The following is a 17,600-nucleotide window of genomic DNA, read 5'->3' as shown; positions in this document are numbered from 1 at the left end:
TGCAGTATTCCTGCGAATATGGACTGGTTGCGACAAATTAACAGGTTAATCTGGCGTTGAGGACAGCCGGGGATTGAACCCGGGACCTCTCGCACCCAAAGCGAGAAGCATACCACTAGACCGCTGTCCCACAAAGATGGTTATCAACAATTGACAACGATAGTGTTGAATTCATAAATTCTGGTAATCTGTTTTGCAGACTGGTTTTCAATTATTATCTCAGAAAATCTAGTTTTTCCTGAGAATATGCAGTTGTTTAAACCGATCAATTCAATTATCCCCACTTGGAGACAGCCCGGAATTGCTCCCGCGAACCCTCTCTCTCAAAGGAAGCCTGCCACTAGACCACTCACTGTCAAAAATTGATAATCATAGTGCTCTAATATATAGGTTTTATATAATCTGTTTTGCAGAGTGTTTTTCAAATATTTTCGCTAAAAACTCAGTATTCCTGTGAATAAGGACTTGTTGCGACAAATTAACTGGCTAATATAATTTTATAATCTGTTTTGCTGAGTGTTTTTCAAATAATTTCGCTAAAAATGCAGTATTCCTACGAATATGGAATTGTTGCGACAAAATTACTGGCTATTCTGGCGGTGCGGTCAGCCGGGGGTTGAACCCGGGACCTCTCGCACCCAAAGCGAGAATCATACCACTAGACCACTGCCCCACAAAGATGGTTATCAACAATTGATAACGATAGTGTTCGAATTCATAAATTTTTGTAATCTGTTTTGCAGACTGGTTTTCAATTTTTTTCTCAGAAAATGCTGTTTTTTCTGAGAACATGGAATTGTTGAAACCGATTAATTCAGTTATCCCGAGTTGGGGACAGCCCGGAATTGCACCCGTGACCCCTCTCACTCAATGGAAGCCTGCCACTAGACCACTCACTGTCCCATAAAGATGGTCGTCAATAATTGATAATCATAGTGCTCTAATACATAGGTTTTATATAATCTGTTTTGCAGAGTGTTATTCAAATGGTTTCGCTAAAATTGCAGCATTCCTGAGAAAATGGAATTGTTGCGACAATTTAACTGACAAATTTGGAGGTGCGGACAGACGGGGATTGAACCCGGGACCTCTCGGAACCAAAGAGAGAATCATACCACTAGACCACTGTCCCACAAAGAAGTCTATCAACAATTGACAACGATATTGTTCGACTTCATAAATTTTTGTAATCTGTTTTGCAGACTGGTTTGCAATTATTTTCTCAGAAAATGCAATATTCCTGAGAATATGGAATTGTTGAAACCTGTTATTTCAGTTATCCCGAGTTGGGGACAGCCCGGAATTGTCCCCGTGACCCCTCGCACTCAAAGGGAGAACGCTGCCACTAGACCACTCACTGTCCCATAAAGATGGTTGACAATAATTGATAATCATATTGCTCTAAACTATAGGTTTTTTATAATCTGTTTTGCAGAGTGTTTTTCAAATAATTTTGCCAAAAAATGCAGTTTTCCTACGAATATGAAATTGTTGCGACAAATTAACTGAATAATCTGGCGGTGGGGAAAGCCGGGGATTGAACCCGCGACATCTCGCACCCAAAGCGAGAATCATACCACTAGACCACTGCCCCACAAAGATGGTTATCAACAATTGATAACGATAGTGTTCGAATTCATAAATTTTTGTAATCTGTTTTGCAGACTGGTTTTCAATTATTTTCTCAGAAAATGCTGTTTTTTCTGAGAACATGGAATTGTTTAAACCGATTAATTCAGTTATCCCGAGTTGGGGACAGCCCGGAATTGCACCCGTGACCCCTCTCACTCAATGGAAGCCTGCCACTAGACCACTCACTGTCCCATAAAGATGGTCGTCAATAATTGATAATCATAGAGCTCTAATATATAGGTTTTATATAATCTGTTTTGCAGAGTGTTATTCAAATGGTTTCGCTAAAATTGCAGCATTCCTGAGAAAATGGAATTGTTGCGACAATTTAACTGACAAATTTGGAGGTGCGGACAGACGGGGATTGAACCCGGAACCTCTCGGAACCAAAGAGAGAATCATACCATTAGACCACTGTCCCACAAAGATGGTTGTCAACAATTGATAACGATTGTGTTCTAATTTCTAAGTTTTTGTAATCTGTTTTGCAGACTGGTTTGCAATTATTTTCTCAGAAAATGCAATATTCCTGAGAATATGGAATTGTTGAAACCTGTTATTTCAGTTATCCCGAGTTGGGGACAGCCCGGAATTGTCCCCGCGACCCCTCGCACTCAAAGGGAGAACGCTGCCACTAGACCACTCACTGTCCCATAAAGATGGTTGACAATAATTGATAATCATATTGCTCTAAACTATAGGTTTTTTATAATCTGTTTTGCAGAGTGTTTTTCAAATAATTTTGCTAAAAATGCAGTTTTCCTACGAATATGAAATTGTTGCGACAAATTAACTGAATAATCTGGCGGTGGGGAAAGCCGGGAATTGAACCCGGGACATCTCGCACCCAAAGCGAGAATCATACCACTAGACCACTGTCTCATAAAGATGGTTGTCAACACTTGATAACCATATTGTTCTAATTGATAAATTTTGTAATCTGTTTTGCAGACTGGTTTTTAATTATTTTCTCATAAAATGCAATATTCCTGAGAATATGGAATTGTTGAAACCTATTAATTCAGTTATCCCGAGTTGGGGACAGCCCGGAATTGCCCCCGCGACCCCTCGCACTCAAAGGGAGAACGCTGCCACTAGACACTTCACTGTCGCATAAAGATGGTCGTCAAAAACGGATAATCACAGTGCTCTAATATATACGTTTTATATAATCTGTTTTGCAAAGTTTTTTCAAATCGCTAAAAATGCAGTATTTCTATGAATATGGATTTGTTGCGCCAAATTAACTGGCAAATTTGGCGGTGGGGACAGCCGGGGATTGAACCCAGGTCCTCTGGGAACCAAAGAGAGAATCATACCACTAGACCACTGTCCCACAAAGATGGTTGTCAACAATTGATAACGATTGTGTTCTAATTTCTAAGTTTTTGTAATCTGTTTTGCAGACTGGTTTGCAATTATTTTCTCAGAAAATGCAATATTCCTGAGAATATGGAATTGTTGAAACCTGTTATTTCAGTTATCCCGAGTTGGGGACAGCCCGGAATTGTCCCCGCGACCCCTCGCACTCAAAGGGAGAACGCTGCCACTAGACCACTCACTGTCCCATAAAGATGGTTGACAATAATTGATAATCATATTGCTCTAAACTATAGGTTTTTTATAATCTGTTTTGCAGAGTGTTTTTCAAATAATTTTGCTAAAAATGCAGTTTTCCTACGAATATGAAATTGTTGCGACAAATTAACTGAATAATCTGGCGGTGGGGAAAGCCGGGGATTGAACCCGGGACATCTCGCACCCAAAGCGAGAATCATACCACTAGACCACTGTCTCATAAAGATGGTTGTCAACACTTGATAACCATATTGTTCTAATTGATAAATTTTGTAATCTGTTTTGCAGACTGGTTTTTAATTATTTTCTCATAAAATGCAATATTCCTGAGAATATGGAATTGTTGAAACCTATTAATTCAGTTATCCCGAGTTGGGGACAGCCCGGAATTGCCCCCGCGACCCCTCGCACTCAAAGGGAGAACGCTGCCACTAGACACTTCACTGTCGCATAAAGATGGTCGTCAAAAACTGATAATCACAGTGCTCTAATATATACGTTTTATATAATCTGTTTTGCAAAGTTTTTTCAAATCGCTAAAAATGCAGTATTTCTATGAATATGGATTTGTTGCGCCAAATTAACTGGCAAATTTGGCGGTGGGGACAGCCGGGGATTGAACCCAGGTCCTCTCGCACCCAAAGCGAGAATCATACGACTAGACCACTGTCCAATAAAGATGGTTGTCAGCAATTGATAACGATTGTGTTCTAATTTATAAAATTTTGTAATCTGTTTTGCAGACTGGTTTTCAATTATTTTCTCAGAAAATGCAATATTCCTGAGAATATGGAATTGTTGAGACCGGTTAATTCAGCTATCCCGAGTGGGGGGCAGCCCGGAACTGCACCCGCGACCTCTCTTACTCAAAGGGAGAACGCTGCCACTAGACCACTCACTGTACCATAAAGATGGTTGTCAATAATTGATAATCTTATTGCTCTAAACTATAGGTTTTTTATAATCTGTTTTGCTGAGTTTTTTTCAAATAATTTCGCTAAAAATGCAGTATTCCTACGAATATGGAATTGTTGCGACAAATTAACTGGCTATTCTTGCGGTGGGGACAGCCGGGGATTGAACCCGGGCCCTCTCCCACCCAAGGCGAGAATCATACCACTAGACCACTGTACCACAACGATGGTTATCAACAATTGATAACGATAGTGTTCGAATTCAAATTTTTGTAATCTGTTTTGCAGACTGGTTTTCAATTCTTTTCTCAGAAAATGCATTTTTTCCTGAGAATATGGAATTGTTGAAACCGATTAATTCGGATATCCCGAGTTGGGGACAGCCTGGAATTGCACCCGCGACCCCTCGCACTCAAAGGGAGAACGCTGCCACTAGACCACTCACTGTACCATAAAGATGGTTGTCAATAATTGATAATCTTATTGCTCTAAACTATAGGTTTTTTATAATCTGTTTTGCTGAGTTTTTTTCAAATAATTTCGCTAAAAATGCAGTATTCCTACGAATATGGAATTGTTGCGACAAATTAACTGGCTATTCTTGCGGTGGGGACAGCCGGGGATTGAACCCGGGCCCTCTCGCACCCAAGGCGAGAATCATACCACTAGACTACTGTCCCACAACGATGGTTATCAACAATTGATAACGATAGTGTTCGAATTCAAATTTTTGTAATCTGTTTTGCAGACTGGTTTTCAATTCTTTTCTCAGAAAATGCAGTTTTTCCTGAGAATATGGAATTGTTGAAACCGATTAATTCGGATATCCCGAGTTGGGGACAGCCTGGAATTGCACCCGCGACCCCTCGCACTCAAAGGGAGAACGCTGCCACTAGACCACTCACTGTACCATAAAGATGGTTGTCAATAATTGATAATCTTATTGCTCTAAACTATAGGTTTTTATAATCTGTTTTGCTGAGTTTTTTTCAAATAATTTCGCTAAAAATGCAGTATTCCTACGAATATGGAATTGTTGCGACAAATTAACTGGCTATTCTTGCGGTGGGGACAGCCGGGGATTGAACCCGGGCCCTCTCGCACCCAAGGCGAGAATCATACCACTAGACTACTGTCCCACAACGATGGTTATCAACAATTGATAACGATAGTGTTCGAATTCAAATTTTTGTAATCTGTTTTGCAGACTGGTTTTCAATTCTTTTCTCAGAAAATGCAGTTTTTCCTGAGAATATGGAATTGTTGAAACCGATTAATTCGGATATCCCGAGTTGGGGACAGCCTGGAATTGCACCCGCGACCCCTCGCACTCAAAGGGAGAACGCTGCCACTAGACCACTCACTGTACCATAAAGATGGTTGTCAATAATTGATAATCTTATTGCTCTAAACTATAGGTTTTTTATAATCTGTTTTGCTGAGTTTTTTTCAAATAATTTCGCTAAAAATGCAGTATTCCTACGAATATGGCATTGTTGCGACAAATTAACTGGCTATTCTTGGGGTGGGGACAGCCGGGGATTGAGCCTGGGACCTCTCGCACCCAAAGCGAGAATCATACCACTAGACCACTGTCCTACAAAGATGGTTATCCACAATTGACAACGATAGTGTTCGAATTCATAAATTTTTGTAATCTGTTTTGCAGACTGGTTTTCAATTATTTTCTCAGAAAATGCAGTTTTTCCTGAGAATATGGAATTGTTGAAACCGAATAATTGAATTGTCCCCAGTTGGGGACAGCCCGGAATTGCTCCCGCGACCCCTCTCTCTCAAAGGAAGCCTGCCACTAGACCACTCACTGTCAAAAATTGATAATCATAGTGCTCTAATATAGAGGTTTTATTTAATCTGTTTTGCAGAGTGTTTTTCAAATAATTTCGCTAAAAAGCAGTATTCCTGCGAATATGGACTTGTTGCGACAAATTTACTGGCTAATCTGGAGGTGGGACAGCCGGGGATTGAACCCGGGGCCTCTCGCACCCAAAGCGAGAATCATACCACTAGACCACTGTCCCACAACAATGGTAATCAACAATTGATAACGATAGTGTTCGAATTCATAAATTTTTGTAATCTGTTTTGCAGACTGGTTTTCAATTATTTTCTCAGAAAATGCAGTTTTTCCTGAGAATATGGAATTGTTGAAACCGATTAATTTGGTTATCCCGAGTTGGGGACAGCCCGGAATTTCACCCGCGACCCCTCGCACTCAAAGGGAGAACGCTGCCACTAGACCACTCACTGTCCCATAAAGATGGTTGACAATAATTGATAATCATATTGCTCTAAACTATAGGTTTTTATAATCTGTTTTGCAGAGTGTTTTTCAAATAATTTCGCTAAAAATGCAGTATTCCTACGAATATGGCATTGTTGCGACAAATTAACTGGCTATTCTTGGGGTGGGGACAGCCGGGGATTGAGCCCGGGACCTCTCGCACCCAAAGCGAGAATCATACCACTAGACCACTGTCCCACAACAATGTTTATCAACAATTGATAACGATAGTGTTTGAATTCATAAATTTTTGTAATCTGTTTTGCAGACTGGTTTTCAATTATTTTCTCAGAAAATGCAGTTTTTCCTGAGAGTATGGAATTGTTGAAACCGATTAATTCGGTTATCCCGAGTTGGGGACAGCCCGGAATTTCACCCGCGACCCCTCGCACTCAAAGGGAGAACGCTGCCACTAGACCACTCACTGTCCCATAAAGATGGTTGACAATAATTGATAATCATATTGCTCTAAACTATAGGTTTTTATAATCTGTTTTGCAGAGTGTTTTTCAAATAATTTCGCTAAAAATGCAGTTTTCCTACGAATATGGAATTGTTGCTACAAATTAACTGGCTATTCTGGCGGTGGGGACAGCCGGGGATTGAATCCGGGACCTTTCGCACCCAAAGCGAGAATCATATCACTAGACCACTGCCCAACAAAGATGGTTATCAACAATTGATAACGATAGTGTTCGAATTCATAAATTTTTGTAATCTGTTTTGCAGACTGGTTTTCAATTATTTTCTCAGAAAATGCTGTTTTTTCTGAGAACATGGAATTGTTGAAACCGAGTAATTCAGTTATCACGAGTTGGGGACAGCCCGGAATTTCACCCTCGACCCCTCGCACTCAAAGGGAGAACGCTGCCACTAGACCACTCACTGTCCCATAAAGATGGTTGACAATAATTGATAATCATATTGCTCTAAACTATAGGTTTTTATAATCTGTTTTGCAGTGTTTTTCAAATAATTTCGCTAAAAATGCAGTATTCCTACGAATATGGCATTGTTGCGACAAATTAACTGGCTATTCTTGGGGTGGGGACAGCCGGGGATTGAGCCTGGTACCTCTCGCACCCAAAGCGAGAATCATACCACTAGACCACTGTCCCACAACAATGTTTATCAACAATTGATAACGATAGTGTTTGAATTCATAAATTTTTGTAATCTGTTTTGCAGACTGGTTTTCAATTATTTTCTCAGAAAATGCAGTTTTTCCTGAGAGTATGGAATTGTTGAAACCGATTAATTCGGTTATCCCGAGTTGGGGACAGCCCGGAATTTCACCCGCGACCCCTCGCACTCAAAGGGAGAACGCTGCCACTAGACCACTCACTGTCCCATAAAGATGGTTGACAATAATTGATAATCATATTGCTCTAAACTATAGGTTTTTATAATCTGTTTTGCAGAGTGTTTTTCAAATAATTTCGCTAAAAATGCAGTTTTCCTACGAATATGGAATTGTTGCTACAAATTAACTGGCTATTCTGGCGGTGGGGACAGCCGGGGATTGAATCCGGGACCTTTCGCACCCAAAGCGAGAATCATATCACTAGACCACTGCCCCACAACAATGTTTATCAACAATTGATAACAATAGTGTTTGAATTCATAAATTTTTGTAATCTGTTTTGCAGACTGGTTTTCATTTATTTTCTCAGAAAATGCAGTTTTTCCTGAGAGTATGGAATTGTTGAAACCGATTAATTCGGTTATCCCGAGTTGGGGACAGCCCGGAATTTCACCCGCGACCCCTCGCACTCAAAGGGAGAACGCTGCCACTAGACCACTCACTGTCCCATAAAGATGGTTGACAATAATTGATAATCATATTGCTCTAAACTATAGGTTTTTATAATCTGTTTTGCAGAGTGTTTTTCAAATAATTTCGCTAAAAATGCAGTTTTCCTACGAATATGGAATTGTTGCTACAAATTAACTGGCTATTCTGGCGGTGGGGACAGCCGGGGATTGAATCCGGGACCTTTCGCACCCAAAGCGAGAATCATATCACTAGACCACTGCCCCACAAAGATGGTTATCAACAATTGATAACGATAGTGTTCGAATTCATAAATTTTTGTAATCTGTTTTGCAGACTGGTTTTCAATTATTTTCTCAGAAAATGCTGTTTTTTCTGAGAACATGGAATTGTTGAAACCGAGTAATTCAGTTATCACGAGTTGGGGACAGCCCGGAATTGCACCCGCGACACCTCTCGCTCAAAGGAAGCCTGCCACTAGACCACTCATTGTCCCATAAAGATTGTTGTCAATAATTGATAATCATAGTGCTCTAATATATAGGTTTTATATAATCTTTTTTGCAGAGTTTTTTTTCAAATAATTTCGCTAAAAATGCAGTATTCCTGCGAAAATGGAATTGTTGCGACCAATTAACTGAATAATCTGGAGGTGGGACAGCCGGGGATTGAGCCCGGGTCCTCTTGCACACAAAGCGGGAATCATACCACTAGACCACTGTCCCAAAAAGATGGTTGTCAACAGTTGATAACAATAGTGTTCTGATTTATAAGTTTTTGTAATCTGTTTGCAGACTGGATTTTTCAATTATTTTCTCAAAAAATGCAGTTTTTCCTGAGAATATGGAATTGTTGAAACCGATTAATTCAGTTATCCCGAGTTGGGGACATCCCGGAATTGCACCCGCGACCCCTCTCACTCAAAGGAAGCCTGCCACTAGATCACTCACTGTCCCATAAAGATGGTCGTCAAAAACTGATAATCATAGTGCTCTAATATATAGGTTTTATATAAACTGTTTTGCAGAGTTTTTTCAAATAATTTTGCTAAAAATGCAGTATTCCTGCGAATATGGATTTGTTGCGCCAACTTAACTGGCTAATCTTGCGGTGGGGACAGGCGGGGATTCAACCCGGGACCTCTCGCACCCAAAGAGAGAATCATACCACTAGACCACTGTCCAATAAAGATGGTTGTCAGCAATTGATAACGATTGTGTTCTAATTTATAAGTTTTTGTAATCTGTTTTGCAGACTGGTTTTCAATTATTTTCTCAGAAAATGCAGTTTTTCCTGAGAATATGGAATTTTGAGGCAAAATAATTTAATTATCCCGATTTGGGACGAGCCGGGTATTGAAACAGGGACCTCTTGCACCCAAAGCGAGAATCATACCACTAGACCACTGTCCAATAAAGATGGTTGTCAGCAACTGATAACGATTGTGTTCTAATTTATAGGTTTTTGCAATCTGTTTTGCACACTGTTTTTCAAACATTTTCTCAAAAAATGCAATAGTCCTGAGAATATGGAATTTTGAGGCAAAATAATTCAATTATCCCGATTTGGGGCGAGCCGGGTATTGAAACACGGACCTCTCGCACCCAAGGCGAGAATGATACCACTAGCCCACTGTCACAACAATGGTTATCAACAATTGATAACGATAGTGTTCTGATTTATAAGTTTTTGTAATCTGTTTGCAGACTGGTTTTCAGTTATTTTCTTAAAAAATGCAGTTTTTCCTGAGAATATGGAACTGTTGAAACCGATTAATTCAGTTATCCCGAGTTGGGGAGAGCCCGGAATTGCACCCACGACCCCTCTCACTCAAAGGAAGCCTGCCACTAGACCATTCACTGTCCCATAAAGATGGTCGTCAATAATTGATAATCATAGTGCTCTAATATATAGGTTTTATATAATCTGTTTTGCAAAGTGTTATTCAATTGGTTTCGCTAAAAATGCAGTATTCCTGCGAATATGGTCTTGTTGCGACAAATTAACTGGCTATTCTGGCGGTGGGGAGAGCCGGGGATTGAACCCGGGACCTTTCGCACCCAAAGCGAGAATCATATCACTAGACCACTGTCCAAGAAAGATGGGTATCAACAATTGATAACGATAGTGTTCGAATTCATAAATTTTGCAATCTGTTTTGGAGACTGGTTTTCAATTATTGTCTCAGAAAATGCAGTTTTTCCTGAGAATATGGAATTGTTGAAACCGAATATTTCGGTTATCCCGAGTTGGGGACAGCCCGGAATTGCACCCGCGACCTCTCTCACTCAATGAAGCCTGCCACTAGATCACTCACTGTCCCATAAAGATGGTCGTCAAAAACTGATAATCATAGTGCTCTAATATATAGGTTTTATATGAACTGTTTTGCAGTGTTTTTCAAAAAATTTCGCTAAAAATGCAGTGTTCCTGCGAATATGGACTTGTTGCGACAAATAAATGGCTAATCTGGTGGTAGGGACAGCCGCGGGTTGAGCCCGGGTCCTCTTGCACACAAAGCGGGAATCTTACCACTAGACCACTGTCCCAAAAAGATGGTTGTCAACAGTTGATAACAATAGTGTTCTGATTTATAAGTTTTTGTAATCTGTTTGCAGACTGGTTTTTTCAATTATTTTCTCAAAAAATGCAGTTTTTCCTGAGAATATGGAATTGTTGAAACCGATTAATTCAATTATCCCGAGTTGGGGACAGCCCCGAATTGAACCCGCGACCCCTCTCACTCAAAGGAAGCCTGCCACGAGACCACTCACTGTCCCATAAAGATGGTCGTCAATAATTGATAATCATTGTGCTCTAATATATAGGTTTTATATAATCTGTTTTGCAGAGTGTTATTCAAATGGTTTCGCTAAAAATGCAGTATTCATGAGAAAGTGGAATTGTTGCGACAACTTAACTGAAAAATTTGGAGGTAGGGGAAGGCGGGGATTGAACCCGGGACCTCTCGCAATCAAAGAGAGAATCATACCACTAGACAACTGTCCCACAACGATGGTTATCAACAATTTATAACGATAGTGTTCGAATTCATAAATTTTTGTAATCTGTTTTGCAGACTGGTTTTCAATTATTTTCTCAGAAAATGCAGTTTTTCCTGAGAGTATGGAATTGTTGAAACCGATTAATTCGGTTATCCCGAGTTGGGGACAGCCCGGAATTTCACCCGCGACCCCTCGCACTCAAAGGGAGAACGCTGCCACTAGACCACTCACTGTCCCATAAAGATGGTTGACAATAATTGATAATCATATTGCTCTAATATATAGGTTTTATATAATCTTTTTTGCAGAGTTTTTTTTCAAATAATTTCGCTAAAAATGCAGTTTTCCTGCGAAAATGGAATTGTTGCGACCAATTAACTGAATAATCTGGAGGTGGGACAGCCGGGGATTGAGCCCGGGTCCTCTTGCACACAAAGCGGGAATCTTACCACTAGACCACTGTCCCAAAAAGATGGTTGTCAACAGTTGATAACAATAGTGTTCTGATTTATAAGTTTTTGTAATCTGTTTGCAGACTGGTTTTTTCAATTATTTTCTCAAAAAATGCAGTTTTTCCTGAGAATATGGAATTGTTGAAATCGATTAATTCAGTTATCCCGAGTTGGGGACAGCCCGGAATTGCACCCGCGACCCCTCTCACTCAAAGGAAGCCTGCCACGAGACCACTCACTGTCTCATAAAGATGGTCGTCAATAATTGATAATCATAGTGCTCTAATATATAGGTTTTATATAATCTGTTTTGCAGAGTGTTATTCAAATGGTTTTGTTAAAAATGCAGTATTCATGAGAAAATGGAATTGTTGCGACAACTTAACTGAATAATCTGGAGGTGGGACAGCCGGGGATTGAGCCCGGGTCCTCTTGCACACAAAGCGGGAATCATACCACTAGACCACTGTCCCAAAAAGATGGTTGTCAACAGTTGATAACAATAGTGTTCTGATTTATAAGTTTTTGTAATCTGTTTGCAGACTGGTTTTTTCAATTATTTTCTCAAAAAATGCAGTTTTTCCTGAGAATATGGAATTGTTGAAACCGATTAATTCAGTTATCCCGAGTTGGGGACAGCCCGGAATTGCACCCGCGATCCCTCTCACTCAAAGGAAGCCTGGCACGAGACCACTCATTGTCCCATAAAGATGGTCGTCAATAATTGATAATCATAGTGCTCTAATATATAGGTTTTATATAATCTGTTTTGCAGAGTGTTATTCAAATGGTTTCGCTAAAAATGCAGTATTCATGAGAAAATGGAATTGTTGCGACAACTTAACTGAATAATTTGGAGGTAGGGGAAGGCGGGGATTGAACCCGGGACCTCTCGCAATCAAAGAGAGAATCAAACCACTAGACAACTGTCCCACAACGATGGTTATCAACAATTTATAACGATAGTGTTCGAATTCATAAATTTTTGTAATCTGTTTTGCGGACTGGTTTTCAATTATTTTCTCAGAAAATGCAGTTTTTCCTGAGAATATGGAATTTTTGAAACCGAGTAATTCAGTTATCCCGAGTTGGGGACAGCCCGGATTTGCACCCGCGACCCCTCTCGCTCAAAAGAAGCCTGCCAATAGACCACTCACTGTCCCATAAAGATGGTCGTCAATAATTGATAATCATAGTGCTCTAATATATAGGTTTTATATAATCTGTTTTGCAGAGTGTTATTCAAATGGTTTCGCTAAAAATACAGTATTCATGAGAAAATGGAATTGTTGCGACAACTTAACTGAATAATCTGGAGGTGGGACAGCCGGGGATTGAGCCCGGGTCCTCTTGCACACAAAGCGGGAATCATACCACTAGACCACTGTCCCAAAAAGATGGTTGTCAACAGTTGATAACAATAGCGTTCTGATTTATAAGTTTTTGTAATCTGTTTGCAGACTGGTTTTTTCAATTATTTTCTCAAAAAATGCAGTTTTTCCTGAGAATATGGAATTGTTGAAACCGATTAATTCAGTTATCCCGAGTTGGGGCAGCCCGGAATTGCACCCGCGATCCCTCTCACTCAAAGGAAGCCTGGCACGAGACCACTCATTGTCCCATAAAGATGGTCGTCAATAATTGATAATCATAGTGCTCTAATATATAGGTTTTATATAATCTGTTTTGCAGAGTGTTATTCAAATGGTTTCGCTAAAAATGCAGTATTCATGAGAAAATGGAATTGTTGCGACAACTTAACTGAATAATTTGGAGGTAGGGGAAGGCGGTGATTGAACCCGGGACCTCTCGCAATCAAAGAGAGAATCATACCACTAGACAACTGTTCCACAACGATGGTTATCAACAATTTATAACGATAATGTTCGAATTCATAAATTTTTGTAATCTGTTTTGCGGACTGGTTTTCAATTATTTTCTCAGAAAATGCAGTTTTTCCTGAAAATATGGAATTTTTGAAACCGAGTAATTCAGTTATCCCGAGTTGGGGACAGCCCGGATTTGCACCCGCGACCCCTCTCGCTCAAAGGAAGCCTGCCGCTAGACCACTCCTTGTCCCATAAAGATTGTCGTCAATAATTGATAATCATAGTGCTCTAATATATAGGTTTTATATAATCTGTTTTGCAGAGTGTTATTCAAATGGTTTCGCTAAAAATACAGTATTCATGAGAAAATGGAATTGTTGCGACAACTTAACTGAATAATCTGGAGGTGGGACAGCCGGGGATTGAGCCCGGGTCCTCTTGCACGCAAAGCGGGAATCATACCACTAGACCACTGTCCCAAAAAGATGGTTGTCAACAGTTGATAACAATAGTGTTCTGATTTATAAGTTTTTGTAATCTGTTTGCAGACAGGTTTTTTCAATTTTCTCAAAAAATGCAGTTTTTCCTGAGAATATGGAATTGTTGAAATCGATTAATTCAGTTATCCCGAGTTGGGGACAGCCCGGAATTGCACCCGCGACCCCTCTCACTCAAAGGAAGCCTGCCACGAGACCACTCACTGTCCCATAAAGATGGTCGTCAATAATTGATAATCATAGTGCTCTAATATATAGGTTTTATATAATCTGTTTTGCAGAGTATTATTCAAATGGTTTCGCTAAAAATACAGTATTCATGAGAAAATGGAATTGTTGCGACAACTTAACTGAATAATTTGGAGGTAGGTGTAGTCGGGGATTGAACCCGGGACCTCTCGCAATCAAAGAGAGAAGCATACCACTAGACCACTGTCCCACAACGATGGTTATCAACAATTGATAACGATAGTGTTCGAATTCATAAATTTTTGTAATCTGTTTTGCAGACTGGTTTTCAAATATTTTCTCAGAAATTGCAATATTCCTGAGAATATGGAATTGTTGAGACCGATTAATTCAATTATCCCGAGTTGGGGGCAGACGGAACTGCACCCGCGACCTCTCGCACTCAAAGGGAGAACGCTGCCACTAGACCACTCACTGTCCCATAAAGATGGTTGTCAATAATTGATAATCATATTGCTCTAAACTATAGGTTTTTATAATCTGTTTTGCAGTGTTTTCCAAATAATTTCGCTAAAAATGCATTTTTCCTACGAATATGGAATTGTTGCGACAACTTAACTGGCTCTTCTGGCCGTGGGGACAGCCGGGGATTGAACCCGGGACCTCTCGCACCCAAAGCGAGAATCGTACCACTAGACCACTGTCCAACAAAGATGGTAGTCAACAATTGACAACCATCTATATATTAATTCTAACTCGAATGCTATACCACCATGTTTAAGCGCCTATCTTCACATGTTTTAGCGTCTCCTAAACATGCAGCCTAGCGTAATGCATGCATCCTATACCACCATGTTTAAGCGCCAATCTTCACATGTTTTAACGGTCCTTAAACATGCAGCGTGTTCTGTGGCTTGGTTTTATGTGTGTGCATGCGTGTGTCCGTGAGCATGCATGCGTATGTGTGTGCGTGTATGTGTGTGTGCTCTTTTCGGTTTTGGGACGTTCAATTTGTTTTCGAACGTTCTTTTTACTTGACCGCTTACGTCTCTGTGACTCTGTTTGTGTGTGTGTGTGTGTGTGTGTTTGTTTGTGACCTTCAACTGATAAAATTTAACTTGGAGTACAACCACTGATTTTTATCCTTGTGCGTTTTTGTGTGAACCTGTTTGCGTGTGTGTGTGTGTGTGTGTGTAAGTGTATTTACGTGCACGCGTGTGAGACCTTGAGATTTTGACATTTAACTGAGGTTAACCGTTACATTGAGTTGCTTTAGTGCAATACTGATTGTTCTTTTTACATATTATCATTCCTTTTTGCATATCCCAGATGGCCAACGATTTGGTAAGCATCCGTTGGTGATTAAAATTAATTAGGGCGGGCAGGTCTTAACTGGTCTAAAGGTTTGTGAGGTTTTTGCTCGGATTTTTTTCGTTGTCTCAGACTCTTATCCTGAAATTCAGTTATCCTTCTGACTTTTCTTCGCTAAAACTTTTCTTCGCTTTTCTTGGCTAAAACGTTCTTCGCTTTTCTTCGTTAAAGATAACTTTCAGAAATGACTGCTCTACCAATAAAAGGACTGCAGCAAAGCTTTAAAGCTGAGATCACAAAATTTGAGCCGCAAATTATGGTTGCTGTTGAGCGGTTGCAGACGGCATTGAATTATTCTGTCTATAAAACGAAAAGCCAAGAGTCTGGCAGAAAGAAACTCAAAAAGTTGTGGAGTGCCATAAGAAAGTGCCCCGAAATAGATAGATTGAGAGCAACTATCAAAAAGACCTTTGCTCACTTTCCTCACTTTCTTTTCTCACTTTCATTTCTCATTTTCTCTTCTCACTTTCTTTTCTCACTTTCTTTTCTCACTTTCTCTTCTCACTTTCTCTGCTCGCTTTCTTTTCTCACTTTCTTCTCTCACTATCTTTTCTAACTTTTTCTCTCACTTTCTTTTCTCACTTTCTTTTTTCACTTTTTTTTCTCACTCTCTTCTCACTTTCTTTTCTCACTTTCTTTTCTTTTTTTTCCCACCTTCTTTTCTCTTTTTTTCTTACTTTCTTTTCTCACTTTTCTCACTTTCTTTTCTCCCTTTCTTTTTCTCACTTTGTTTTTCTCACTTTCTTTTCTCCCTTTCTTTTTCTCACTTTCTTCTCACTTTGTTTTTCTCACTTTCTTTTCTCACTTTCTTTTCTCACGTTCTTTTCTTACTTTTTTTTCTCACTTTCTTGTCTCTTTTTTTCTCACTTTCTTTTCTCACTTCCTTTTCTCACTTTCTTTTCTCCCTTTCTTTTTTTCACTTTCTTCTCACTTTGTTTTTCTCACTTTCTTTTTCTCACTTTCTTTTTCTCACTTTCTTTTCTCACTTTCTTTTCTCACTTTCTATTCTCACTTTCTTTTCTCACTTTCTTTTCTCTTTTTTCTTTTCTCACTTTCTTTTCTCTTTTTTTCCTCACTTTCTTTTCTCACTTTCTTTTCTCACTTTCTTTTCTCACTTCCTTTTCTCACTTTCTTTTCTCACTTTCTTTTCTCACTTTCTTTTATCACTTTCTTTTCTCACTTTCTTTTCTCACTTTCTTTTCTCAATTTTTCTTTTTTCTCTCTTTTTTTCCTCACTTTCTTGTCTCACTTTCTTTTCTCACTTTCTTTTCTCCTTTTCTTTTCTCACTTTCTTTTCTCACTTTCTTTTCTCATTTTCTTTTCTCACTTTCTTTTCTCACTTTCTTTTCTCACTTTCTTTTCTCACTTTTTTTGCTCACTTTCTTTTCTCACTTTCTTTTCTCACTTTCTTTTCTCTCTTTTTCTTTTCTCACTTTCTTTTCTCATTTTCTTTTCTCTTTTTCTTTCACTCTTTTTCGTTTTTTTCTCACTTTCTTTTCTCAATTTCTTTTCTCCTTTTCTTTTCTCACTTTCTTTTCTCACTTTCTTTTCTCACTTTCTTTTCTCACTTTCTTTTCTCACTTTCTTTTCTCATTTTCTTTTCTCACTTTTTTTGCTCACTTTCTTTTCTCACTTTCTTTTCTCACTTTCTTTTCTCTATTTTTCTTTTCGCACTTTTTTCTCACTTTCTTTTCTCATTTTCTTTTCTCATTTTTTCTCACTTTCCTTTCTCACCTTCTTTCTCTTTCCTCAATTTCATTTCTCATTTTCTTTTCTCACTTTCTTTTCTCACTTTCTTTTCCCTTTTTTCCTCACTTTCTTTTCTCACTTTCTTTTCTCGCTTTCTTTTGTCACTTTCTTTTCTCTCTTTTTCTTTTCTCACTTTCTTTTCTCATTTTCTTTTCTCTTTTTCTTTCACTCTTTTTCGTTTTTTTCTCACTTTCTTTTCTCAATTTCTTTTCTCCTTTTCTTTTCTCACTTTCTTTTCTCACTTTTTTTGCTCACTTTCTTTTCTCACTTTCTTTTCTCACTTTCTTTTCTCTCTTTTTCTTTTCTCA

The 17,600-nt window shown here is 39.2% G+C and overlaps 1 protein-coding gene and 7 non-coding genes across 8 annotated transcripts in view; 1 reads left to right on the top strand and 7 right to left on the bottom strand.

The window, feature by feature from the left end:
• LOC142351599 (ATP-binding cassette sub-family C member 4-like) overlaps positions 1-17,600 on the top strand; it is a 220,811-nt gene that overhangs the window by 38,670 nt on the left and 164,541 nt on the right. The gene's annotated exons all lie outside the window — the stretch shown is intronic.
• Trnap-ugg (transfer RNA proline (anticodon UGG)) lies at positions 601-673 on the bottom strand. Its single transcript has one exon. It is a non-coding gene; the product is annotated as a tRNA-Pro (tRNA).
• Positions 1,522-1,594, bottom strand: Trnap-ugg (transfer RNA proline (anticodon UGG)). The gene has a single exon. It is a non-coding gene; the product is annotated as a tRNA-Pro (tRNA).
• Positions 4,269-4,344, bottom strand: Trnap-ugg (transfer RNA proline (anticodon UGG)). The gene has a single exon. It is a non-coding gene; the product is annotated as a tRNA-Pro (tRNA).
• Trnap-ugg (transfer RNA proline (anticodon UGG)) lies at positions 4,733-4,804 on the bottom strand. The gene has a single exon. It is a non-coding gene; the product is annotated as a tRNA-Pro (tRNA).
• Trnap-ugg (transfer RNA proline (anticodon UGG)) lies at positions 5,192-5,263 on the bottom strand. The gene has a single exon. It is a non-coding gene; the product is annotated as a tRNA-Pro (tRNA).
• On the bottom strand, positions 6,092-6,163 carry Trnap-ugg (transfer RNA proline (anticodon UGG)). The gene has a single exon. It is a non-coding gene; the product is annotated as a tRNA-Pro (tRNA).
• Trnap-ugg (transfer RNA proline (anticodon UGG)) lies at positions 6,553-6,624 on the bottom strand. Its single transcript has one exon. It is a non-coding gene; the product is annotated as a tRNA-Pro (tRNA).

The sequence above is a fragment of the Convolutriloba macropyga genome, chromosome 13 (assembly GCF_964194025.1).
Source record: "Convolutriloba macropyga chromosome 13, txConMacr16.3, whole genome shotgun sequence".
Classification (NCBI taxonomy): domain Eukaryota; kingdom Metazoa; phylum Xenacoelomorpha; order Acoela; family Convolutidae; genus Convolutriloba; species Convolutriloba macropyga.
The sequence above is the reverse complement of the archived record's forward strand: the minus strand, read 5'-3'. Positions and strand labels throughout refer to the sequence as shown.